This window comes from Diceros bicornis, chromosome 10 (genome assembly GCF_020826845.1).
Source record: "Diceros bicornis minor isolate mBicDic1 chromosome 10, mDicBic1.mat.cur, whole genome shotgun sequence".
NCBI classification, from domain to species: Eukaryota; Metazoa; Chordata; class Mammalia; order Perissodactyla; family Rhinocerotidae; genus Diceros; species Diceros bicornis.
This window is the reverse complement of record NC_080749.1, coordinates 19,811,231-19,837,706: the sequence shown is the minus strand read 5'-3', so window position 1 is coordinate 19,837,706 and position 26,476 is coordinate 19,811,231. Positions and strand designations below refer to the sequence as shown.

Sequence of the window (26,476 nt, the reverse complement as noted above, 5' to 3'; positions counted from 1 at the left end):
ACTCTCCTCCAAATATAAAATTATTTTCTCTCTGTTTTTAAGTACCTGGATTCTGGAACACATACACCTTCCTTCAGCCAAAACTATCTGTTAACTGTTCACCACATACCAGGACCCTTCCCTAAACTTTGACATCTACCATAACAAACCCCCAGAGACAACACTCCTGACAGCACATACTTTCTTGAGACTTATTATAATAACATCAACACAGCATGCCACCTCCAACTGCCACCCCACTTTCCTAGAGCCAGGGGGCCAAGACACACAAAGAGCAGGGAATAAATAAGTCTCTACTGCTCTTTAAGCCTCTTGGGAAGGAGCAGAGCAAACACCTGCCTCGATGACCACAGAGTGCAAAAGATGTGAAATTTCCAACCCAAGTCTTACTGACAACTGCTCTTTGCAGTTTTCTAGATGTCTCTGCAGGGGACACTGGTCACTGCCTGTCTCCTGCCAAAATCAATCTGAGAGTGACTCTGCAGTGACTTACATCCCGAGCCATGTGGAGCATTAGGAAAAGTCATGTCAAATGTCAGAGTGATATCTAAAGCAGATCCTGAGGAGCCACACTTCTCAGGGGAGGAGCCAAAGGCCTCCCCGTTTGCTAGAATCACAGGGGTACTCCGGCATTTCGATGCTTTTGGTAGCCAGCTGGGCAGAAGGCTGGCTGGTTATTTTTAAACTGAGAAAACTGAACGCGAAGGGAGAAAATTTGAATTCCTGTGACCTCCTGAGGTCCCTTCCAGCTCCAAGACGCTACCAAAGAACACTGCATATGCACATATATATGCACATGCTTCTTGATAAAAAAGTATATGGACATGTGAACATATATAAATGAGCACTGTATTCACACCTCCAAACACAAAGCACTTGAAATGCACACTGCTGAGGAGATTCAAAAGCTCAAGAGCTGCTTTGCAGCAGCGGCTGGAACACAGATGCCAGCAGCAGATCTGGGCAGAGCCCCCAGCCCTCCTGCCATTGCAGTCCGCATTAAAACCAACTGGCCATCGCTTGTGTAGGTGCAAACCCTGCAAAGCCCCAAATCAGGACTGAGGACTCCTCTCTCCTAGTGACTCCAGTCACAAGTGTCCCAGACCTGAGAAGGCAGGCTGGAACAAAGGAGGACATGAAAGGAAAAGCCCAAACCCTATGTCCAAGCACCCAGCTGCGCCAAAGTCAGGAGCCAGGCAGAGCAGCCTCCTTCTCTCCTCCCAGTCCCTAAAAGCACAAGAAGGTCCTGCCATTCCCCCTCCTCCACCACCCTGGGTTTCAGGGCCTCTCCACCTCAGGCTGACTATACGAATGTCAGGTTGGTATACAAAGAAAACTAAAAAGGCCTCTAGAAAGGGGAGCTCTGCTCTAATCCTAACAGAGCCCAACAAATTTGAGGGTGCCTATCTCAGTCCTGAACAATAACACCAAAAAGAATTTGTAGGAAAGGAGGGCGGGTGGTGAAAATCCATTGATCAACGCAGATCTCTGATGGTTTGCCCATCAAGAAAAACTGTTTTGTGATCTTCTGGAATCAAAAACAAGGGAGTTCTAATCCTGCCTCAAGGCTCAGGACGTGGGTGACACAGTGGCTAACATGCGTTGAGGGGTTTCTTTCGGAATAAATCGCTCAGGTCTTGACAATGAACGGGGGCGGGAGCACCAGCTTCCCGCTCGCCTCTCTTTAGAATGAGACCCTGCTTCTAGCACTTGGATCCGAGTGTGTTTACAGGTGAACTGTTGCCATCCCACCCGAACCCCACACAAACCTCAGCTTTCCCCTCCCCAACTTCACAGCCTCATAAGTGTCCAACCTGCCCTAACTGGGCCGCCAGAGCCGGCTGCAGACAGTGGCGTCCGCTCTGGGCTGGGTCTGGCAGTCAGTGCCAGGAGTACCGGGCCCTAGACCTCGCCTCTGGCATCTCTGAAAACCACATGCATCGCCTGGTCCCCAGGCGCCGAGCACCCTGTTGGCTTTCCAAACGCGGCTGGACAATGCAAGCGCCACTTCTTCCCTCTTCCGCGCGGCAGCTACGAAACCATGGCTTTGTGTGTGACAGCGCGTGTGTGCGCCAACGTCCCCGGGCTCACACACCCCCTTCCACACAGTCTGCTCACCTCACGGGGTCCGGGCGCGCGGCGAGCGCATCGCGACCAGGTCCACCTGGCAGCGGCCGCACCGCGAGGCCTCTGGCCACCCGGCCCCGGACCTGGCCTCGGGGAGCGGGAGATGACATGCACGCCCCCGTTCCCAGCCGCAGGGGCGGTCGGCAAAAGCTGCGCCTGGAGCCGGGCAAACGCGAGGCAGGGGCTGGGGGCGCGAAAAGGCGACAGGCAGACGCCGCGACCCCCACTCGCGCTCCCCGCCGCCCCCAACTTTGCGAGCCGCCGGCCGGGAGGGGGGCCCGGGCTGCCAGCGACTCGGCAGGAAGTTCCCAGGGCCGCACTGAGCATGCTCTCGGGGAGTGTGTGCGCGGGTGTGGGCTCTGCGCTCCCCGCAGCCTCTCCGGCCAGGCAGCCTTGAGGAGCGCGCTGGCGGGATTGCGGGCCAGCGGCCGTCCCCAAGAGGTGGGGGGCACCCCTGGACTTCCCTGGTCCCCCGGACCAGAGCGCCCGCCCACCGCATCCCTCCTCCCCTGGGGCCCGGGACCAGCCTCCCTTCTTCCTCCCCACCGGCCCGTGGTTGAGCCCGCCCTGCGCGCCCAGGTCCCGGGGACCCCAGCCCGGCCCACACCCGCAGCGTGACCACACCAGGCTCCTCCGCGGTCCGGGCGCCCATCTGCCATCCTCGGCCGTTTGCCTTCAGCCCGCGCAACCAAAGCCTCTTGTGGACAGTCCCTTGAAAAACCCACAAGTCCCCTCCCCACGGGCCCTGGGGGCCTGCAGTCTCCCCCGGAGAGGAGCTGCCCCGGGCAGGTGGGCGACTCAAAGCGCCTCCCCGGCTGCACCCCCAGGTCCGGCAGAACGGCCGCGGCCGGGGCACCCACGCAGGCGGCGGCGGGGCTGCAGGCGGAAGCCCCCGGCCGCGCCGCCCTCGGTGCGGGCTCTCCCCGCCCGCGCCCAGCTCCTCGCGCCCCCCGCGGTCCCCTCTGCGTGCATCTCCCCGCGGGGATGGCGAGCTTCGACGCGATCGTCCCGACCCAGTGGCTCTCACCTCCTTGTTGAGCAGCAGCAGCAGCCGGGAGCGCCCGCCAGCCCCCGTCCCCGCGGGGCCCACGGCGCGGCGGGGCACGGGGTCGCGGCGCCCCGAGCCTGCGGCGCGGCTACCTGGGCTCGATCGCGCCCGGGGCCGCCGCGGCTGCCGCGGGAGCCGCAGGGCCGCCGCCGAGCGGGCCGCGGCAGGGACGGTCTGCAAACTCCCAGCCCCGGCGGGGCCGCGCGCGGCGCGTCCACGCTCGGCCCGAACGCGGCAGAGATGCTCCTTGGGAGTTCAGCCGATCAGCGGGGTAGGTCTGTCCTCAATTTCTTCCAACTCTCCCCTACCCAACCTCTCCAACTTCACCCCGCTTCTGGGCTCACGGCTCTGGAAGGCAGGGATCCCGGCTAGGGACGTTCGGCAAACTCCCCGCCCTCCCGGCGGAGCGCTCAGCCAATTCGGAACGCCCCAGCCTCTCAGGGGCCGTCTGCAAACTCTCAACCCTGTCGGAGAGGACTTTTAGCAACCTCTGAATTCCGCAACCCAAAGGGAGAAAGAAGCAAGGGAGACAGTTTGATGGCAGCCATAAATAATATTCTAGCCAGGTCGGGGCGGTATGCAAATGCTGATACGACAATGCATCCTCCAGAGTGGTGCAGTCCAAGCCTGTAAGCAGCAGGGCCTTCCAGTCGTGAAGCCCAGTGAGGGGAGATGCCCTGTGGGCTCAGACAGCTACAAGTGCAGACAACTTGAATAAATGCCTGAGCCTCAGTTTCCAACTTTGAGAATGGGTTATGTAAAGCAGGATGAGATTCTGCCCTTGGTTTTTGTGACCTTGGGCAAGCCACTTGAATTCAGCTTCATCTATGAGCATAATAAACGCTGCTTCGTGAGGCTCTTTTGAAGACGAAATAAAATATATTAAAGTACTTAGCAATACCTGGCACATAGTAGGCACTCAATAAATGAATTCCATTTCTCTTTCTCTTCCCGCCTCCCATCCCCGGATTGTATGAACGTGCTGGACCAGCTTGCTGAACATTGTACTGTTGTAAATTCAAGAAGAAATAAAACACATCCCATGCCCTGAAGGTACCACAGAGAACAGTGACTGGCAGGACAAATTAAATCCAACCAAGTCCCTGGAGAGAGAATGCTGTACATTTACATCGCTAGGCATTACAGATCGTTGTTAAGTAGTAGAATCTGGAATGGAAAGAGAGTGGCCTGGTGGATTACTTAGGGGTGGAAGTGACAAGATTCATAACCCCAGCAAGTTCTAGGCCCTGTAACCAGTCACTGCATCAGGTGACTGTAGGAGGGTTTATGTTCAACTTTCCCTTACCTTTTCTGCAGGATTTTTCCACCCCCATTTCACTGTCCTCCCTGCGGTCTTCTTTCTTGAACTGAGATCACCCCACTCTGCTGCCCACCTTCCCCAGCAGAGGCATTTAAAAACCGAGGATCATGGAATTTTTAGACCCTAGAAATGACTTAATCCAACTCCCTCATTCTGTAAGTGAGCTCTCAGGGCCACACAGCTGGTTAGGAGGTCTCCTAACTCCAGAACCTTAGCAGAAGCCACCCGTGTCCTCTCTTGCATTGAGCTAGCTCTAGGCTCTAGGCATGTTAGCTCAGTCCTATTCAAGCTGGTGGAAATGACTCTAACATTTCCTCACCAGATGAGCCCCCAAATTATCAGCCACTTGGGTCTTCACCTGTCAGAAACTGTCCAGGTGATGCTCAAGAACTAGGATGAAATCTGCAGGGGCGGACGATTCCTCTTAATAAGACCTTCTGGTGAAATCCCAGGAATGTTGGGAGGCACGTAAGTCTCTCAGTCCCTCGGAAGAAAATAAGGTCTCTAGCTCTCTTCGGCACTGGGAGGGAAATAGAAGAATGGTGACATCTGGCGGCCAGGACTTTCTGTGCTTTGGATGAGGGTACAGATTCTAATCCTAATAGATTGACTTTGAAGCCAAATTCCCACGGGTGGTTAATAATTGTATCACCTGGTTGCCTAGAGGTTTCTGAAAGACGTCATTTAAACTTTGTAGACCCGCTGCTATAGAAATTACAGATGGTTATTATTTTAGGATTTTTTTTTTACAAAAGTGTATGTGTATATAGAGAAATAAAGTATAAGGATGTAATATTCATATGTACACGTCTTATATGTATTTTATATAATATAAATATAATACAAATATATTTTATTATATATATTGTTTATTTGTATAAATAATATAATTGCGATGTCTTTGAGGGAAATTAATACTATCTCAATTGTTTTTCTTACAGAGTTAAGATTGTAATTTATAATAATAATTGCTAAAGGACACTGCTTGTAGACAGAAAGATGCTTACTAGGATAGAGTTGTATATTTCATCATGTCCTCTCAAGAGACAATTCATTACAAATTTAGAGAGGAAGAAAATAACACAGTGGGATTTCAACAGCAAAAGCATGCTTACCTGGTGAACAAGGGATGTTAGGTGAAAAGATGAAAGATGTTTGGGATTACTTCACAACAATGCAACAGTGTCTGTTGGCATTGCTACGTCTGCTCCACTTCTTTCCGTATGTTTGTCCCATGCACCACACTTTAGATAATAGCTCAACTATAAATTTAGAAAACACGCCTCTGTCCACGCAATCAAGTTCATTGCTTCTCAGCATCTCTTACTAAGCTCCATGTGAATTATATTCATCCTCATAGCAACTCATGGAGCAGATTTTACTATACCCATTTTATAGAAGAAGAATCCAAGACTTTGAAAAGTTAAGTAACAGGCCCACCAATAGGCACTGTTGATTAGGGCCAGAGTCAGGATTGAATCCAAAGTTTTCCTGACTCCAGAGCCCAGAATCTTTCTACTACAGTATGCTGCCTAGCCCCAGGAAACCAGGAAGAAATGAAGATCAGGGCAGAAACCACTCAGAAAAGTATACTAAAAACTAAAGGGGATATTTAAGGTACCATACATAAACTACATTTCTTGACCTATTCAAATTATATGAAAAATATAAGCAACAAAATAACAATTGTGTTTGTAAACCCTGTAACCTGGGACCCATGTGATTCAGTCTTGGAGCTCGGCTCTGTGAAATAAACAAATGAATTTTTTTTTTCCTGCCCAGGACCTGAACTATCTTTAATGGCTTGTGAATTATCCGCCGCACAATCCTGGTGGAAAGTAAAGCCTCTGATGGTAACGGTGGTCCATCAAGTTTTAGGACAGCATTGCTAGCAGTGGTACCCGGTGACTGATACCATGGTGTTAACAATGTATGCAGAGATGTCTTGTATATAGTGGTAGAGGCAGCAGTGTTTTCACCTTACCAGTTCTATGACATGATTTTACGAGTTGTTTCTAGATGCATATGCCTCTGAGCCTGACTCCATCTTTCCTTTAAATAAATTCCTTTTCTCCTTAAATCAGTCAGAGTAAGTTTCTGTTGCTTGCAGTTAAGTAGCCTGACTGATACAGACATTAGAATCAAGAGGCAAAAATCCTCAGGGAAACAGAAGAAATCAGGGATGGGTTATTTAGTCTGATTAAGGCTGAGGGTTGAAAATCCAATTAGTTTAAAGAGTTTTGATGCAGGCAGCCTATGGCATACAGTGGCCGAACAGTTTATTAAATTATTAACTGTATCACCTAGAATAAAGTACCCATTGATATCAAGCTCTCACGAGACCAAGTAGCAGCTGAGGAATATCAGGACTGTGGGAAGAAAATGGTGGTTGTTTTTTTATGGAGGTGGACAGCTTAAAGGAAGAGAATAATGAGCTCTAACTCCTGATTCCTCAGCTCAAGTTCCTAAATTCTCAGCTCAAAGCACATATATACCAGGGATTTTCTATGACTTCTAAAACAGACAACAATAGCAACAAAATTTCTTTTTTCTAGCAGCTGGAGGCCAAGACAGGTGAAAACTAAAAGCCAAAGTTTGATCTTGTGGGCTGCGGAAGTACAAAGTCACTTAGATTCACAGCCTAAAACTCTCTTATTTGAAACCAAGGGCATTGATCATGACAGAGTAGGGCCCTGAGGACTGAATGGAAAGACGTGAGACAATTCAGATGACTGAATGACTCCACATTCCTCAAGCCCTGTGTTGGCCTCCCTTGCCAAATGAAGGCAGTGATGAGGTTCCTAGCACACCTCAAGAGACCAATGGAAAAGACAAACCCTGAAGAAGACAACTTACCCATCACAGGAGTTGTGAGATTCTGCTAACTCGTAAAAGCAAAAATCTGGGGAAGATATGTGGTGAGAGATTCTGAGAATTCTAGACCAAAAAAGAAAGAACATAGCTTTAGATTGGGCTGAATCTATTGATATGGAGGCAGTTACCAAAATTCTAGACTCAGTGTGCTCACTTGATCAGTTAGGAGTAGTATTAATCATCTGCTCAGTTGGTTGCTGAAATCTAGACTCATGGAGTCCAGTGTAAACAATAATGCTAGCTGGCACTCATGTAGATCTTACTAGGTGCCAAGCACTGTTTAAAATATTTTCGTATATTAAGTTATTTAATCCTAAGAATAAGCCTATGAGATATGTATTATCACCCCCACTTATAAAGGAGGAAACTGAGGCCTTTAGAGGTTCAACAATTTCCCACATGCAGCTTGTAAGTGGTAAAGCTGAGATTTAAATCAGATAGCCTGGTTCTAGAGTCTGAGCTTTTAAGGTCTGTGCTGAAGTTCTTCTTATGAAGGTGAAATGCCGGAAATACCTTGATATTATGTAGAGGGAGGAATCCAAGAATTTAGGGAAACGATCTAATAGATTTATCAAGTGTGACCTACTTATCCATTCCAATACCATGTTCCCCAAGATGGCCCAGAAGACACATACTTGCCTCAGCAGTGAGAAGTCCACCAGTGAGGGGTATGCCAGCATTTTTTGAAGAGCACTGCAGTGGCTTTTCTCTGGAGGCCAGACCTCATGACAAAGAGTTGTAGCCCTCACTTGGTTCCCAAATCTGCTGCCCACCAAGCTGGAGCCGCTTGAATACAAGGGAGACTGGACACTTGCAGTGGACACCACTGGATGGCCATTCAAAAGCCATTCTCAGTCCCATTTTCTTTGCTACATCTCACTACAGAGTCTGGAAAGCCAGATTCTTGCTTTCTCCACCTCTCCTCTACAAGTACAGGGAGACGGGGCACTGTGTGACCTAGGTCTGGCCGATGAGATCTAAGGGCAAGTCTACTAGGAATTCTGGGAAAGATGATTTGTTTCCTTTTAATAGAGATGTAGGAGGAGATAGGTTCTCACCTTGGCCACCCATGAACTTCCTGCTTTTGAATGAGGTCATGATGCCTGGAGCTACAGCAACCATCATTTTAACATAGGGTATAAACCTAAGCTTAAAAGCCACTCAGATGATCAGTATATAAAGACTAAAAGAGCCTCAGTCCTTGAAGAACCATTCCCACAACTGTGTACCTCCAGGCTTCTTCTTATATGAGGGAAAGAAATCCCTATTTATTAAGATATTATTTACCTTACCACTTTTCTGACCCCTGCAAACTAAAGCATTCCTAAATGATCAAGATCCTTGAAGAAGGATCCAAAATAACATCAGAGATATGTACTAGGTATCTTCTTTCCAATAACCAGAAGAAATCTCAAAATCACTTATATTCTTACTCTGTATTTCTTAAAAACTTTAGAGGATCCAAATACATTTATATAATTTACAGCAATAAATTTTAAAAAAAATCCCTTTTCTCCTTGTAGCTACTTTGATCTTACCATACAGCTGCTCCAGAGCATCTTGCTCCATAGGTCTCCAGCTCTCTTTCTTTTGTCCTTTCTCCTTCTCCATTGTTTCTATCTTTATGATGGCTTCTAAACAGCAAAAATGAAGAGGGAGGAGGGCGCGCTTGTAACTGCAAAATTCCCTTTGGTGACTCCCAACACTCCTACACTGTTGTTCCATCACATATAATTTTTAACTTTAACTTTTAAAATGGTGTTTACAGTTGCTTATAATGGACATTTCTGTATTTCAGATCGTATTACTCACTGACTTTCATTTTTAAAGTAAAGATGTCTTCTTTTGGAAGACAAGTTGGTCCCAGTGTGAGGTCAAGTCACATTTGAGAATGTCAAATGTTCACAAAGCTGCATACCTTAAAATAATAGCGTATATTTTTAAAATAATTATAATGCTTAAGATGATATTATATGTAAAACAGGGGAGCTAGGTTTATTCCTACATAAGATTGTATTAATGGCCCTATATTAGTTTCCAATTGCTACCATATGGTAACAAATTACCATAAATTTAGTGGCTTAAAATAATACAAATTTGTTATCTTACAGTTCTGGAGGTCAGTAGTCCAAAACGAATCTTAAAGGGCTAAAATCAAGGTGTCAGCAGAGCTAGTTCCTTCTGAAGGATCTAAGGGAGAATCTTGGTTCTTCTAGATTCTAGAGGCTGTGGCACTCCTTGGCCTCAGCTCACATCACTCCAATCTTTGCTTCTGTTATCACATCACCTTCTCCCTGCTTTGACCTTCTTGCCTCTGTCTTATAAGGATCCTTGTGATTATATTTAGGGCCCCTCTAGATTGTCCACCAGGACAATCTCCTCATCTGAGGATCCTTAACAAGCATAGATGCAAAGTTCCTTTTGCCATATAAGGTAACATTTATAGGTTCCCGGGATTAGGTTGTGAACATCTTTGGAGGATCCTTATTCAGCTTACCACAGTCTGCCTTCTGGCCCTGAAAGATTCACTTACATTCTACATCAAAATACATTCACCCTTTTCCAACATCTCCCACAGTCTCAACCTATCACAGTATCAACTCAAAGTCCAAAATCTCTGTGAATATTATTGGTTCAAAATTCCCAGATCACTTCATCTAAGTCATCTAAATCAAGAATAAGTGAGATTCTGGGTATGATCCATCCTGGGGCAAAATTTCTCTCTATTCATAAACCTGTGAAACTAGAAAACAAGTTATCTGCTCTCCTAAATGTATTTATGAGACAGCATAGGATAACAGTTATAGACATTCCCATTCAAAAATGAATAAAATAAAGGGAAAGAAGAAGTCACCAGTGCCAAACAATTTTGAAATCCAACTGTGAAAACTCTACTTTAAGGCTTGGGGTTAATCCTCTCTGGCTCTTAGCTCTACTCTCTGAGCCCAGGAGTCCGCACTGAGTCATTCTTTCCTTTTCATGAAGAGTAGCATATGTTTTCAGTTGAGTAGTTTTATCCACCTGTTTCCTACCTGTGGAATTTGGGGAGTACAACAGTCTTTTTTATTGTCCCCCTCTGTCCCTTTCAGTTCAAGCTGGCAATGTTTCTTCTAGTATAACATCATCAAGAATCTTATGGGTCTCCCCTGTATGTCACAGAGATTCCCTCCATTAGACAAGAGTCTCCTTCACAGATTTTTCCTGGGTAGGCCCATGACATGGCTGAGGGGATCCATGAGCCACATACTTAATCTCTTCAAAGAGCCCTCTGTATTAAAAGAATACTGTGACATTTTATTTCTTCCCAGACGCTAGCAAAAAATTGTTCAACAACACTCTTGGCTTTCTTTCCAGAGCATGCTTTCCTGACAGGAAAGCTCCTAATTTTAGCCTCTTTTGCAATCTGGATAGTCTGAGAACTTACAAAATTATTAAGTCCTGGTTCTATTTGGTTAACAGTACTTTTCTCTATTTATTTCTTTCTTCCTGCATTTTACTACAAACAGTAAGAATAAACCAGATTGTACCTTCAACATTTTGCTTGGAAATCTTCTCAGTTAAATATCCAAGTTCATCACTGACAAATTCTTCTTTCCACATAAATATAGGACACAATTTAGCTATCCTTTCTGCCACTATATAAGAAGAATCCCCTTTCCTCCAGTTTCCGATACTCTATTCCTCATTTCCTCCTGAACTCTCACCAGCAGAGTCTTTAACATCCATATTTCTACTAACAGTCTATTCAAGACAGTCTAGGCTTTTTCTATCATGCACCTCAAACTTCATCCAACATCTGCCAATTACACAATTCCAAAGCCACTTGCACATTTTTAGGTATTTGTTACAGCAGCACCTCACATCCAGATACCAAAACCTGTACTGATTTTCAATTGCTGCTATAACAAATTACCACAAACTTAGTGGCTTAGAACAACACAAACTTATTCTCTTACAGTTTGGAGGTCAGAACTCTAAAATCAAGGTATTGGCGCGGCAGCATTCCTTCTGGAGGCTTCAGAGGACATTCTGTTTCCTTGCTTTTTCCAGCTTCTGGAGGCTGTCCTCAGTCTTTGGCTCATGGCCCCGCATCACACCACCTTTTCTCCCTCTGCTTCCATTGTTTCATATCCTTTTTCAAACTCTGATCTCCTGCCTCCCTCTTATAAGGATCTTTGTGGTTACATTGGGCCCACTCAGAAAATCCAGGATAATCTCTCCATCTCAAAATCCTTAATTTAATCACATCTGTAAAGTCCTTTTTGCCGTATGAGGTAATAAACTCTGAGGTTCCAGAGATTAGGATGTGACATCTTTTGGGGGCATTATTCAGCCTACCACAGGCCCCAATTCTTCACCCCTCCTTGGAACCATCTCCCATGTTATGTAATTTTGCAGTGCCCTCTCTCTGTGAGTGGCGTGTCTTCTTTATCCTTGAACTCTGGGCTTGGCCCTCTGTCTTGCTTTGGCTAATAGAAAGAGGAAAAGTGATGCCCTCAATGAGTCTTTCAAATTTCCTCCTGCTCTTTTGAGCAAGTGCCATTGCCATGAAAAGGAATGTTTCCACCAGTCCAGCCCAGTAGTCCCATGAGATGGCTGAGGGATGTGTGGAGCCAAGGTGCCCCACCCAAACCCAGCTTAGAGTAGAGCCTCCAGCTGCTCCACAAACAAGAGTAAGCACTGGTAATAGCAGATAGTCTCCGCAGCTAGCCCTCAAATGTGAGAAATAAATGCTTATTGTTGAATGCTACTGACTTTTAGGGTGGTTTATTATGCAGCAATACATAATTCTTTTATTTGCACAATAACTTTAAGGCTTAAGAGAAAGCTACCAATGTTCATCCAATTGTTCAGAACACCTAGAGTCCTGTGAATTTTAACACACACACACACACACACACACACACACACACACACACAGTCTTCATTTTATACTGTATCAAACTTGATTTTTTAGTGCTTTGTAAAAAATGCTTCCAAAGAAAATGTCGTCTGGGCTGAAGCAAGGAGGGATCAGAGGAAAATCAGAGAAGGCAGTGATTTAAAATAGAGGGACCACCTTTCTTGGAACATCCTCAAAAGAAGATTAAATTATGATGGAGGGTGTTTACTGAAACAGGCTTCCAAAAGGCCTGAAAGTTCTGTAAAGTATACCTTCAGGTATTGCACATTGACTCTTTTCCGTGTTTCACAAATTTTGCAAATTAGAAAGGGTTTCCCCAAATGTTCTTTGCAACATGAGTTCAGCAGTCTTCATTGATATTGTTGCTGTTGTGTGTATGCAGCAGTTGTGTGCTGACAGCCAATGGTGTGCATCTCTTCCCAACTCCATGTTCAGCGGTTCAGTGACATCAGGTTGATAGCAACGAGCCGTGGTGGGAGTATTTACACCACGGAAATCTTGCTTCAGTTATGGATATGTGTATTGGGTCATAATAGAAAGTGTATTTCTTACTCTGGGTCATGGTCAAAAGCTCTGAAAGCCGTGGCTCTCACAGTGATTGAGTAAACTTCAATTCCCCACAGTACTAACAATCTATTTGTGTAAAGTATTTCTGCCCCTGGAAGCAAGGCTTGACACGGTAGCAAAGCAAATGGTGAGACTATCCAAATTAATTTGGAAACAGGCATTTTTCTATGGATGTTTCTGCCATGGGTGTTCAGGTTTCTGTGTTTCTCTGTCCTCTATCCAGCTGTAGGAGCTGGGGGCTGGGGAGAGGGGGTGTCTATGGATCTTTTTTCCTAATGTTTCAGGTTATGAATTACAATTTATGTCAATAAAATAAATTTATGATTGCAATTTATGTCAGTTGTGAAGAGAATGGGTATTTTGCTTGCACGACTTCAAAAGATGCTGGTAGTCCCTGCCGCCCTTCTCTCAGACCATGCCACATGCCCCAGCAGTGGCGTTCTTGAGTGAGGTGGGGGACAGAATTGGCTTTGAACCATGCTGGTGGCTCTTGTCTGCAGCCAGCAGGCATTTGCACAGCAATTTGAGAGACCTTATGCTCCAGAATAATTCACCAACTCACCTGGGCTGGGAACTAGAAGCAAATCAAGTTGGCATTGCTCCTGAAGTTTGGAACAATCTCTGTGTCAGACAAGAATCTTAACCTACTTTTGTGTGTTTATCCTTAAGAGGATGCTGAGATGCTCTTCTTTGAATTTCCCATGTTTTGATGAAACACATCATATATTTTGACAAACATACTCGATGTTTTGCTTTATGACTTTCTGTGCTTGCTAAGCCTCAGACATATTTAGACCCTCGGTACCTCCACCTGACCATTTTACTTGAGTTTCCCATTTTCACCACAGCAGAAGTTTAAACAGGGGCACTGGGTAGATACTGATGCTAAAGGACCTTCCTGGAGCCATGTAGTGCAAATCATTGCAATATTCCTTAGTCAAGTTTGTTTCCTACCCCCCATCCCCATATAGTAAGGGTGGCATTGGCAGGACTTGACCCATACTCCAATCTCCAAAACCTCATTATTTGCTTTGACTAATTGAACTAGTCCCTCCTGCTTAAAAAGCTTTACAGATGCAGTATCAAGTCAAGCCTTTACCCACCCCCACAACTTCCAACCAGATTGGTGCCACTGAGCCACTCCTAAGGAGAACACTGGAGGCCCACTTGCGGAGGTGCTCCCAGAGAGCAACATTTAGCCAAGAAAAGCGTAAAAAAGTAACAGCAATAATTGACATTCTAGTAGTCATCATAGCTAATTCTACAAGCCAGACATAATTCTGGGTGCTTTACTTGTTTAAATCACAAAATGCCTCTGAAACAGATGCTATTAACATCATTTTACAACTGAAAAAAACTGAGGTTAAGTAACTTGCTCAAGATCACAGAGCCAGTGAGTGGCAACAGCTGGATCCGAAACCAGAGTTTGGCCCCAAGGCTCAGGCTCATACCGAGAGGGCATCACACCCCTAATTCGACACCTACACCGTCACATCTCCCTCCAGATTGGGTCTACCTTGTGAGAGAGGCGCGAAGGGGTCTCCACACCCTGTCCTTGGCTCTCCCTCCAGCTCACGTTTCTCTGGCCCCTCCTCTCTCCACACTGTCCCCACGTTGACTAATTCTCAGTGCCCTGAAGTTGCAGCACTGTTGGTAGGTGCTTTTGCATAAGCTGTTCCCTTCCGTGTGGCCCGTCAAGTGACCAGGAATGCCACTGACTCTGTCTTGTTATATTTTAAAAGATAAATCACCTCTAAATATTAGTGTTTGATTTATATATAGTAAAAAAAAAATTCTTATGATGCATCTTACAATGGATTACAGAGATCTTTGTGGTATGAGGCCAAAGTCAAAAGCTACTAAATTACAATAACCATAGCTTACATTTGGTTGCTTGATAAGTCCTCATGATATTAAACATTACCTGAGCCCTGTACTCCAGGAAAATAGCCAGTTAAGAAATTCTCCTATCCTTTTATTTTCTGAAATCCTTCTACTCTTTTGTTTTCTGAAACCTCCCACCCTTTTGTGTTCCAGAAAACAGCTAAAGGCAAAGAACCCTTTCCCCTCCCAATATGACTTAGATAAGACCCACCTCCACTGTTCCTCACAATTCCTGTATTTACATGATTCTATAAAACCCCAGATCTCCTTCCTTTTCTTAGCGATTCCTCATTAGTGAATGTTCTCCTTGTTGCAACAGCCTGAATAAAATCATCTCCTTAATTGTCCTGTGTATTTTGTCTTTGTTTGGTGCTATGACTTGGATAGGGCTGGGCTTCTCCTTCAGATCCTCAGTTACTCCCCCCAAGTAACAAAGCCTTAGCCTTCTGTGTTCTGTTCCTGACTGGCAACTAGGGGACCCAATGGTGAGTCTGACTCCTGGTCCTGTGTTCCAGACTCTTGTCCATTGATAGTACAATAAGGACTTGATTTTGATTCTGTCTGAGTACTTGCTTGATTTTTAGTGTGAGCTTCTTTTGGTTTTGTGGTCTGACTATTTGTGATCTCTGTAAGTGGATTGATGGTTTACAGAGATCTTGTCTCTGTTGGGTGAGAGATGATAAATAATCTGGCTTGTTAATCTTTTTTTGTTTGTTTGTCGATTTGCCTATTTTGAGCTCAAATTAATTAAGAATTTGTACCTAATGAGAACAGTCCTTTGATATGAACCAATGAGTTTTCTATTTCTGTATTTATGCTTGACCCATGGCTGAAATTTAAAATTGAAGCTATAAGCTCTCTGTCTGTATCTGTATATATATGTGTGTGTCGTGAGTATAAAATATATTCCTACATGCATATGGTATTACCAAATTAGATTATAAAATCTCGTGAAAGAGCTCTATTCTGATTGGCTTAGAGATAAATAAGCACTTACATACGTTGAATATTCCTAAAGTTCCTGTATGATACACAGAGGCTATATATTTTTGTGTCTGTTAATAAATTTCTTCATTTTTTGCCACTTTGAGAAATTGTTACTAAAGAAGATGTGTTTTTGTTAAGAAAAGAAGGGAATAGTTTTGTCCTAAAGTAAGTTGACTGGTGGTTCAAGAATGAGAAAAAGTTTAGGACGAAACCCGAATGGGTGTAAAAAGTTGTAGCAAGTTCGTGGAAAGGGAATTTTACTTGCTAGGGTCAAAGGAGGCTAAGGTTTTATAAGATTTTTTTAAAAAAGCTTTAGTGTCAATTGTACTGATACAAAACTAGAATTTGGTTTTCTCTCGATTAAAATGACAAAAAAATTCTGAGATTATTGATCTGCTCTTGGTAAGATGTTGTAAAACGTGATTCTTACCCTCTGTGTAATCTACCTAGATAACAGAGTTTCTGTGGGTTATAAGAGTAATTTCCTGTGCTTTCTGTTGTCTTTGTCATGTCCTTGATTATTTAAGAGAAGAAAGTCTTCTCGCTTTTGAAAGAGCTGAGCTAAGGTTCCTTACCATCATGTTACCTCCTATGTTTACTTTTTAATCTGTCATTGTCATTTTGATTAAACTGGTAGCCAAGTATTATTCTCAGTAACTCATGATCCTATCTTAACTCGTGTCCAAATCTGACAACTTTTGATATTTTTGCCTTTCCTAAATTGAATCGTAAGTGATATCTTTTACTCTTAAGGCTGTCTTTAAGATTTCCCAGAGGGCCCCCAGAAAATCACAAGTGACTTTTCTCTCACTTTATAAAAAGAGAGGTGCTGGAAATAATTAGGTTTATTTGATATGTTTCTATGGTTGAGTTGCATGGAAAACATTGTCAAACCAGAAGAGATACTTAACCTTCCCTAGGTTAAATTTGTATGGGTAAAATGTTATCAATATAAATATTTTGAAATCATATGCCATATAGGAAGTTCCTAGAGAATTGTCAGTGCCCTTGCTGTCCATGACATGTTTCTATTTATCAGTGTTCTGGTGCTGCTTTGCCTGAAATTAGACAACAACAGTACAGTGTTGTTAGTCATAATTTCACTTATTTTTTTAAATGTTAACTTGGTCACAACTTTACTTCTTTAATTTGAATCTAGCATCCAGGCTAGTAGTATTCAAGTAAGGATTCACATCACTTACCTGTGGAGTTTTATTAATATATAGATGTTTAGGACCTACTCCAGACTTACTGAATCTCTTTACTTGACATTCCAAATATATTCCTCATATATTCTAACTATGTGCTTAATATTCATGGCATATTATGGCTCAGAATTATTACATGTTGTATCTGTAGATATTTTTCTTTGTAAAGATTGTGTTCATCTATTTTTAAAAACTAGATGTAATATCCACTCTTTGAAAATTGGATTAATCATGTTTATTGATACTTTATCTAAAACTGGCTTTGTTAACATTATTCTTGTGATAAACTTTCATCAGATATTTCATTTTTGAAAATGATCAGGAATAAATTAATAACAACCATTTTGAGTCTTTTGTCAACTATACATAAGTTTTGCTTTACTCTGATGCTTCCCTGAGAGATCTTGCCACTCAGATACAGGTCTGAGTGGTTTTTCTTCAACAAAGGACTGTGTCAGAGCCCCGGGGAAAGGGACTTTGCCAGATACTTTTGGGCATAGGCTTCTGAAGGCCTCATTTAAACAATTGGACTGAGTCAGGATTTCCAGGACATTACTCAAAAAACAGATGGAGCGGAACAAGAATCAATTACACAGGACTGAATGATGAAAGACGACTATGGCTTATGTTAGGAATATTGTTGATATTTTAATGTTCTATTTCCCGGACATAAGGAACCCTTAAGGTGTCTTTTCTCTTAGGCTGTCTATAACTCATAACAATTTACTAGGTTATGCTTTTATAAACAGAAACATTTATCTTTTTCTCTCTGACTGACCTCTCCAGAATTCAGAAACTGTTAAGTATTCTCTTTTCATGGCACTATAGTTATTTGAATAGGTTCAATAATGATCAGTCTTCCTTGTTAGCAGGACATGGTTGAAAACATCAGTTATGCAACCGTGGCCTTGCCTGGACTGTCATATTTGAGAATGATGCTCATTTAATCAGACATGAACAAACACTTTTAAGAAACAAAGGTTCACTATGTGGAGCCAATGCTTACAAAGCCCTCGTGGGAAAACAGTCCTTATGCCTGGTTTACAGAGTTCTTAGTGTTACAGGTGAGTAAGAAAAGTCACTTTCTGGGAAGCCCAGGATCCTTAGAATATTTTTGAGGACCTCAAAAAGAGTAGATTTCACCCAAACCTATAGGTACTGCAGATAAGATCTGGTGATGAGTTCTTGGCTTGGCTTTCTAGCCCCAAGAGGCTTTCAAAAGTCCAATCTGATATTCCATATGAATATTTCCAGCAAAGCAGACTTAAGAAAACCTATACGGTCATGTGTCGCTTAGCGACGGGGATACATTCTGAGAAATGCATCGTTAGGTGATTTTGTCATCTTGCAAACATCATAGAGTGTACTTACACAAATCTAGATGGTATAGCCTACTACACACCTAGGCTATATGGTACTAATCTTATGGGACCACTGTTGTATATGTGGTCTGTTGTTGACCTAAATGTTGTTATGTGGTACATGACTGTATATGGTAAATTATCATTCTTGCTACACCTATATAAATAGTCAGGCGAAATCCAATGAGACTAGCCTTATTTGGGGATTAACAGTAATCTTATTTTGAGAGATTATTTTTGATCAAGAGAAGGGTGACGGTAGAGAGAAATTTTGTGTGTGAATGGAAAACTATGCATCGTCAAGAGCACGTCCTCCCCAGTTATCAGATGCTGGCCCTGTTCATGGCCTTTGAGCTATTTTGCCCCTCTCTGTAAATTGCAGTAATTGATGGATAGGTAAACAACATCTATTTCTGGTAAAGATTTAGTTGACTTTCTCCTTTCCTCATCCCATGGAAAAACCACTTTTGATATCCACCTGTAAATTGTACTGGATCCTGTTGCCTTGCCCAAATTGTCAATATATACCAAATTTTCAATTCTTTCCATTTCCTTCAATATCTAATCACAACACTCCACACTAAGTTTTCCAATTTTTCTCCCTCCCACCTAACCTGGTGTCATGGAGAACTAAAACTTGACCACCCACCTATCTCTTGGGACTCTAAGTTGCCTTGCTCTGGCCCCTTGAAGAAGCCCTGAGAGCTCAAGTCCAATGACTTAAAAAAACCTCAAAGGATTCTTCACTGCAGTGGACCATGCATAGGCCAGATTTTTCCCTGAACAAGCTGCTGTCTGGGCCACTAAGGAAGGAAGTCCCGTGAAATGCTCAAGTTACGCATGCTCATATATGAGAGGTAGTCAAGACCCTGGACATCACCAGAGCATTGACATTCTAGCTCCAAGAAGCTCAGTGAGTAGTGTTGCATAACTGAAAGATTTTCAGTGACCTGGAATCCACCAGACTGGTTGCTCTCAAGGTTCAATTCCTGGCTCTTTATTTTAACACAAACTTTTATATTAATATCTCTCTTTTTTATGTAAGATGGCTGATATTGAGGACTCTAAAAGAACTGATCTGGGGCCAGCCTGGTGACATAGCAGTTAAGTGCGCACGCTCCGCTGCGGCAGCCTGAGGGTTCGCAGGTTTGGATACCAGGCGCGCACCTACGCACTGCTTGTCAAGCTATGCTGTGGCAGCGTCCGGTATAAGGTGGAGGAGGATGGGCATGGATCTTAGCCCAGGGCCAATCTTCCTCACCAGAGAAAAAAAAAAAAAAGAACTGATCTTTGCCACCATCTCTCAACAGATGGTTCAACTGATTTTGTAGGAACAACACCAACAAGAGTCCTTGAACGACCAGACCCTGCTTTGCCCCACTCAGGAGGTTTATGATAACGTCTGAGTTGTTTAGGATGAATAATATTCATTTGTCTTGAATGAAAGGGTAACTGACAACGTTGAACTTTACCTGAGTCCTATGCGCCTGAAAAATAGTGACCCTCCACCCATTTCTGCTCTGGGAAATGACTAACCAAAGAATCACACTTCCCATACGATCTAGATAAGACCCGCCTCCACTCCTCCTCATGATTCTCTTATTTACTTGCCTCTACAAAGCCCAGGCCCCTTTTCTGTTCTTTGAGCCTTTCCTCATTAATGAATGTGCTCTCTGTTGCAATAGCCTGAATAAAATCATCTCTTTAATTGTCTGGTGCATTTTGTGATTCATACCCTCTAGAGCAGATTCCAGCTACCAAGAAGGCTAGGGTAGGCATTGCCTGGATTATGGAAAGAAAGACCGTGAGGATGCAGAGAATGCAGTGAGTGTGATGGAGGAGAGCCCTAATCATACACCTCTCCCTTATGGCCAGCAACAGGGCCAAGAAAGCCAGCAATAAATTGCAAGGTATCTTCCATTTGTCCCTCCAGACCAATTGATCTTTGTGGACAATGTTAGTGGGGCTCTGGCTTTTGGTTGAGTTGGGCCTATGAGGAGACTTGGCAGAAGATCGAAGGAAGAGCGGAGATGGAGGTCAGGGAACTTGTTCTCTTGGCTGTACCTCTACACAGTTCTCTTCTACACAACTCTCCCCTTCTGAGTTCCAAGTCCTACTCTTTCCCCTCATCCATTCAGCCTAATGGTGGTAGCAGCTCCTCTGCTACTGGACCCCATGGACCCTGCACTTTCTCTGTGGCTTTCCTACACTCCTGTCTCTATCAATTGTCCCTTTGTAAATAAACACATCTTTAAATTATCCTAATGTGAGAATGCTGTTTTCTGTTGGAACTCTGGTTGACATACTTAAAGTGTATTTTAGAACCTCAGGAGACATTTTGGTTGCTGGGAATCCATTCTCCAAACACTCTTGGGAAGGACAATAGCTTCAGAGAACAAGGTCCACTGTGATCTGACCCCTTTCTTACCTCCACACCTCTTTTCCCTCATTGCATGCTTGAACCAACTGAAATTATTTGAAGTTTCCCAAGCGTAGAATGTTATTTCACGCCATCATGCTTTGACCCAGGCTGGGATACCCTTCCTCCCCCCACTCATCTACATCTGGCAAACTCTTACCCATCTTTCAGGACCCAAGTCAAGCACCATTCTCCAGAAATCTCCCCACCTGCACCTCTTGGGCAGGGAGACCTACTTCCTCCTCCACATCCCTCTTATAAGACCTCTAGTTCTGTACCTGCCACACTATCCTGGAGTAGCCTGTCTCCATGTTTGCTTCCCCAGTACATTCTTAGCCCCTTGAAGACAGGGATTGGGTCTTATTTAATTCATGCTAGCACATAGCTTGCATATAATTAGCACTCAAGAAATATTGGGTTTGTTGAATTAACTTATAACTGGTTGAATTAAACTGAGAGTCTAATTTATGTTGGGATAGTGAAGGAAGAGAGGGGCATTTTAAAGGAGAGGCGTGAGGAGTTGAATTTTGACCTTTTGCCTAGTGCGGGCCCCAAATACCTTTTACAGACATGATAAGAAAGAACAGGAAAGAAAAGTCTGCAGAATTAATATCTCAGCGGCAAACTGGGTCATCCCTGAAGCTGGGGGTATTCAATTTGGTCTTTTCTCTAGGGAGGGACACTACATAAATTAATACACTGAACCATGGCCTGAAGAGCCCCAAGGCTTTAATAAATAAAGAGCTGTACTGGGCCAAACAAGAATATAACACTGCCAAATGTCCCGACGTCTCAGTTACAATAACAGTGTTTCTTGGGCCTGGCCCAGAGAGCAGCTCAGAGAACATTAAAGTATTTTTGTGCTCCTCTTAAAATCCTCTTTGATTGAAGAGACAACTTTGGCATCTCCCGAAAGCAAAGTGGACATCTCCAGTCTGCTCAAGGTTCCTGCTTGACTTCAGCTTGAAAGGAAAGGCTATTTCTGGATACTTTCTCTCTGCACTGTTCTCTCCTCTGCGGCTTCTCCATTTATTTAGGACAAAAACCCAGCTGGTGTTAAAGGGATAATTCTGCTGAGTATGGCAGGGCCTTTGTTATAAGATCTTTTTTTAATAGAGAAAAAGAGGGTAATTCTTGGGATGAATGCCTACTACCCCATGATAGAATATTAGAATATTTGAGCAAGAAAGGACCTTAAAAGTTATATCATTCAATCTCTTACTTTACAGATGAAAAAACTAAGGTTCAGCATGGTGATCAAACTTGCTCAAGGTCAGAGAGTAGGGACAAAATTGGTTTAGGATTCCAATCTAGCGCTTTATTCATTCAACACTCCCTATTCTTTGAAATACCTCTAACTTTCAATCCATTCATCAATCAAATGTTACTTTAAGCATCTTTCATTCTACTACTAGAAATAAAACCTAATTTTTAGAAACTCAGAGTGTGGTAGAGACTTCTAGGGCTCTCCCACATCTGATTTTCCTTTCCTTTGGTCACATGAGATGATGAGACTTCTCTGCCCCCTCACAGTTGGGAAGGAGCACATAACTAGTTCTAACCAATGAGCTTTGAGTAGAAGTAGCTTGTGTCACTTCTGGGCCGAAGCATGAGATGCCCAGTGTGAGATCTCCAGCACTTTTTTCGCTAGCTGTAGCAACTGAGGAGGCCACTGGTCAAGCCTCCATGAACCTGGATCTTGAGTGACTGTACGGAGCAGAGCCCTCTGCTGACCCACATGAGATCTGTAGCATGTGTGAGAAACTTTTATTGGGTTAAATCACTGAGATTTAGGGGCTGTTTGTTACTGCAGCATAAACCTAATCTGCCTGGGTTAATCTAGCATGAGAAATGATACACATTAAGTTACAGCAAGGTTTAAATGATTATAGTGGCTCTTTCCTTGGAATCAAGTTTTGATATCAACTTATAGGAGTGAATTAGACATAGACCTTTTCTTTCAGGATTTTATAATCTAGTGCTAGAAAGAGAAGGTGTATAAATTGTTGTAAGAAAGATTATGAAAACTGCCATTGAAAAGTGCAGAAAATGTGTTATGGGGGAGGGAGATGATCCCCACTGATAAGAGAAATTATGGAAGACTCAATACTCAATGAGCATTAATTGAGCTCCTCTTATATTTAGGCATTGAAATAAGAGGCCTTGAGGGATAGGTTGGATTTAGAACTTCAGAGAAGGGAGGAGGTCATTTAATATCTGACTGGAAAGGAGATGAAATCCACTCTCATTTATTTTCTTCACAAACTTTGCTTTGAAATTTCTTGAGATTCTGGAACTTGAAGTCAAAAACCACTTTGGAATGAAATCAGAAGCCTCAGGCCCTGTTTTCTAATAGATTAAAGAGGATGGCATTAGTATGGTTGTTTGGAAAAAGCCCTAGTCCAGTAGTCAGACTCTTCTATTGACTGTGTCATTGTGGGCAAGTTATTTAATTTCTCTGGACCTCACTTTCAACGTCTGTAAATATGAGAGATGGCCTGGATCAATGTTTTCCACTATGTGTTTCCAAAGTGTGTACCATGAAACACCTGTTTCCCAAGATCTTTGATGGAAAAGGTTCTGGAGTCAAAGAACTTTGGGAAATTCTGTCCCCTAGATGCATCTGAGATCCTCTCTTGGAGATTCACGGTGTATCTTAGCTTATTGAAGACTGAAAAGTCCTACCACAAAGAGACTTGTTTAGATTAGTTTAATCCAGTATTTCCCAAGTTTATTTGACTATAGACCTACTCCCCTCAAAAAATAACCAAAAAACATTTGTTACCATCACCTGGAACAAGTATTGTTTGAAACACTCCTTGAAAAACGCTGATCACTAACCAGTGAGATTCTATAAAATGAAAATATTCCCTTAGTTTTCTAGCGTCTCACAGCCTCAACAAATTTATTTCTCATTTAACATTTTCTCCAACTTTTCTGTGAAAAGCAGTATGCAAATAATCATAGGTCAGTGCCCCTTGTTCCAGATTTATTACCAAAAAAAAGGTGGGTTAGAAAAAGAAATCTTTTACATTAGATGATTGTTCTATACTTTCCATAAATTCATTATCTCATGATGACTTTACGACATTATGGTGACAGAGGAAAACAACAGACACTGTTATCCTTATTTGAGGTGCAAAGCCTCAAATCAAAGACATGTTGCTATCCTCAAGAGCTTACAATCCAGTGACGTAAATAGAAAAGTAAATAATAATAATAATAATGGCCAACCTATGAAGCTGTTTATAGATTGCTAAGCCCTGTTCTAAGTGCTTTATGTGTATATTAACTCATTTGATCCTCAAAACAACCTAATGAGGTAAGCACAACCTAATGACGTAAGCACTAACAACCCATTTTATAGATAAGGAAACTGAGACACAGAGAGGTAAGTAGATTATTCAAGGTCACACAGCTAGTAAGCATCAGAACTGGGATTCAAATCTTAGAATTTCAGCTCAGAGTCATAGTGTTTAACACTATGCTATCCTGCCCCTTTTGTGTGATAAATATTAGGATAGATGAGCACAGATCTGACACCTAACTCAGTGGGTGAAGAGAGTCAGAGAAGGCTCCTTGAAGGAGGTGGCACTTGAGCTGAGTCTTAAAGGTTGGAAAAGAATTAGCCAAGTAGAGATCAAGGAAGAGGCTTTCTAGATAAAGGGAACAGAATATGTGCCAGGAGATGAGACAGCAGGTGGCCCCTTTGGGCAATTGTACTTTGCTTTGCAGGGCAGAAGCATGGTGCACGGGGAAGGGGCAGCAGGGCAGATGAGACTGGTGAGGCTGGCAGGAATCAGCTCCCTATGGGGCCTCGTGTGTTCCAAGAGTCTGAGGTCCTCTCATAGAGCCACTGAGTGGGGAGGAGAACCATTGTTGGCTTTTAACTAGGGAAGCCACATGCTCAGAGAGTTCATGATGATTTGGGAGAGATGACCCCGTTGTCAAAAAGTCCATTTAAGAAGCTACTGCAGTAAGTAATCCGTGTGGGAGGTGATGAAGTCTGAAATAAAGAGGGACAGTGGAAATGAAGAGGTGAAGACAGATGAGCCATATAAAGGAGGTGGAATAAAAGGGCTAAAGGGGCCGATTGGATAAGCAGAGAGGGAGTGATCAGAGACGAGCCAGCCAAAAACTGAGTCTCTAGAGCAGGGTTTCCCAAGGGTTCCTTGGCACCATTGATATTTTTGGCCAGATAATTCTTTGTTGGGGGAAGGGGTGTGGCTGTCCCGTACATTTTAGGATTTTTAGCATCATCCTGGGTCTTTACCCACTAGAGTCCAATACCACTCCCTCCGCCAACTTGTGACGATGAAAAATGTCTCAAGACATTGCCAAATGTTCCAGAGTCAGGGTGGGGAGAGGGGAGCAAATCATCCCCAGTAACGTTTCTCAACATGTGGCCCGAAGACCAGCAGCTATGTCCTCACAAGGGACTTGTTAGAAAGGCATGTTCTAGAACCCCAAACCAGATCTACTAAGTCAGAAACTCTGAGGTGGAGCCCAGCAATCTCTGTTTGAACAAGCCCTCCCCAGGGAAGTTTGGGAACCAGTGGTACCAGAGAGAAGGGAGGAAGACCAGACTGTGGTCAGATGCTGTGGACAGGGCAGGCACATCAGACCTGAGGAGGGTGTTCTAGATGCAGATTAGGCGACTTCTAATAACCCTGGTTAAAGCAAGGTCAGACCACTCTTTCCTGAAGGTTGGGTGTAAGGGAAGGAGAGAGAGCTAGAGGATCATGCAGGGTCCAAGGAAAGGGATTTATTTTTTGGATGAGGCTTAAATATGTGTACAAGTTGTGACAGGGCTTAAAAGCTGCAAAAGAGAGAAGCAGAAGGTCTAGGAGAGACTAGTTCAGAAGAAAATGAAATTTGTGAGTAAACAAGCCAAAACATCAAAGAATGTGGTCACAGAGACCATGGTGTGGTTTAGACCACAGTCTCAGGGGAGAGGTAGGGAAAAGTTCATTATTCAGGTTCAAAGTCAGCCTTGGGAATGTGCCTGAATCCTGGGAATGTCTCACTGAAGATTCAGGCCTGGCCTATACCCATGCAAAATACCTAACGATTTAGGCCAAGGACAAAGAACTGAGTCCTCAATTATTTGGACATACTAATTAAAAGGGGTTTCCTTTATTTAACGAGTTTCCTTTCTCAAATTAAGAAGAAGTTCTATTTCCACCTCATTGATTCATTTATCTTGCACACAGATCCCTCTTCAGTGGCCTGGAAAGCCTATGTTCATAAATCACTGTAGAATCCTGGATTCATGGTGTGAGAGAGTACCTTAAGAGGTGAACTGGTTTCTGACCTGTCTTTGGGCAGGTAAGGCATATTGATGCTCACCTTCACAGGTAATTCAACTAAGCGCCCAAGAGAGAAAGATACTTTCTTGAGGAAACAGAGAGTCACCTTGTTAGTATGTTAAATGTTACATGATGTGTGGATACCGATGGCTCTGTGACCGGATGTCTTATCAGAATATAAACCATAACTGACAATTTCAGAATAGTAAATAAGAATCCTGAAACAAAATAGGCAATGTTGTTGAGAAAACAGCTAGTTAATGCTACACAATTGGAAGGACCACATGGACCAGAGAGGCAAATTCTCAGACTATTTGCTGCACTCACAGCTCCCTTATGGACTTCCTTCCAGTGAATCATCATGCTGGTGCCTTCGCAGCCTCTTCTCCTCTTAACTTCAGCAGATTGGACAAGAAGTAGACACCTGACCCCAGCACACCAGGTTATTATAGGCTCTGCAAAATCTCT

The 26,476-nt window shown here is 43.5% G+C and overlaps 1 protein-coding gene across 3 annotated transcripts in view; it reads right to left on the bottom strand.

Annotated features, from left to right (window-relative positions):
• The window catches only part of MGAT5 (alpha-1,6-mannosylglycoprotein 6-beta-N-acetylglucosaminyltransferase), a 324,721-nt gene extending 321,188 nt beyond the window's left edge, over window positions 1-3,533 (bottom strand). For all 3 annotated transcript variants that reach the window (XM_058548850.1, XM_058548848.1, XM_058548849.1), the window contains exon 1: window positions 3,155-3,533. The gene's annotated coding sequence lies outside the window, so the exon portion shown is untranslated. The remainder of the gene's footprint in view (window positions 1-3,154) is intronic.
• Window positions 3,534-26,476: the final 22,943 nt, after the last annotated feature.